The sequence below is a fragment of the Symphodus melops genome, assembly GCF_947650265.1.
Source record: "Symphodus melops genome assembly, contig: scaffold_571, whole genome shotgun sequence".
NCBI lineage: Eukaryota > Metazoa > Chordata > Actinopteri > Labriformes > Labridae > Symphodus > Symphodus melops.
In genome coordinates, this window is record NW_027636544.1 from 1 (window position 1) to 1,000 (window position 1,000).

A 1,000-nucleotide genomic window follows, 5' to 3' on the forward strand; every position below is an offset into this window, starting at 1 on the left:
GTCTGTAGCTCCGCCCCCTAGTGTCTAAAAGAGTACTGCAGTCTGTAGCTCCGCCCCCTAGTGTCTAAAAGAGTACTGCAGTCTGTAGCTCCGCCCCCTGGTGTCTAAAAGAGTACTGCAGTCTGTAGCTCTGCCCCCTGGTGTCTAAAAGAGTACTGCAGTCTGTAGCTCCGCCCCCTGGTGTCTAAAAGAGTACTGCAGTCTGTAGCTCCGCCCCCTGGTGTCTAAAAGAGTACTGCAGTCTGTAGCTCTGCCCCCTGGTGTCTAAAAGAGTACTGCAGTCTGTAGCTCCGCCCCCTGGTGTCTAAAAGAGTACTGCAGTCTGTAGCTCCGCCCCCTAGTGTCTAAAAGAGTACTGCAGCCTGTAGCTCCGCCCCCTAGTGTCTAAAAGAGTACTGCAGCCTGTAGCTCCGCCCCCTAGTGTCTAAAAGAGTACTGCAGTCTGTAACTCTGCCCCCTGGTGTCTAAAAGAGTACTGCAGCCTGTAGCTCCGCCCCCTAGTGTCTAAAAGAGTACTGCAGTCTGTAGCTCCGCCCCCTGGTGTCTAAAAGAGTACTGCAGTCTGTAGCTCTGCCCCTAGTGTTTAAAAAGAGTACTGCAGTCTGTAACTCCGCCCCCTAGTGTCTAAAAGAGTACTGCAGTCTGTAGCTCCGCCCCCTAGTGTCTAAAAGAGTACTGCAGTCTGTAGCTCTGCCCCTAGTGTTTAAAAAGAGTACTGCAGTCTGTAGCTCCGCCCCCTGGTGTCTAAAAAGAGTATTGCAGTCTGTAGCTCCGCCCCCTAGTGTCTAAAAGAGTACTGCAGCCTGTAGCTCCGCCCCCTGGTGTTTAAAACGAGTACTGCAGTCTAAACATGACAATACATGAAGACGGGAACACTTCTCACTATGAGACGGACTCTTCAGGCCAGATCCTTATCTGAACCCAGCGCTAAGTAGTCGTTAGCTTTGACCTCTGCTGGAGGTCAAGGTCAGAGGTCAGGACGAGTTTCTGCTTTAATTAA

At 51.6% G+C, this 1,000-nt stretch overlaps 1 long non-coding RNA gene across 1 annotated transcript; it reads left to right on the forward strand.

The window, feature by feature from the left end:
* Window positions 1-79: 79 nt before the first annotated feature.
* On the forward strand, window positions 80-849 carry LOC306819377. Its single transcript, XR_013778518.1, has 3 exons — window positions 80-312; window positions 512-672; window positions 712-849. It is a non-coding gene; the product is annotated as an uncharacterized lncRNA (long non-coding RNA).
* The last annotated feature ends 151 nt before the right edge of the window (window positions 850-1,000 follow it).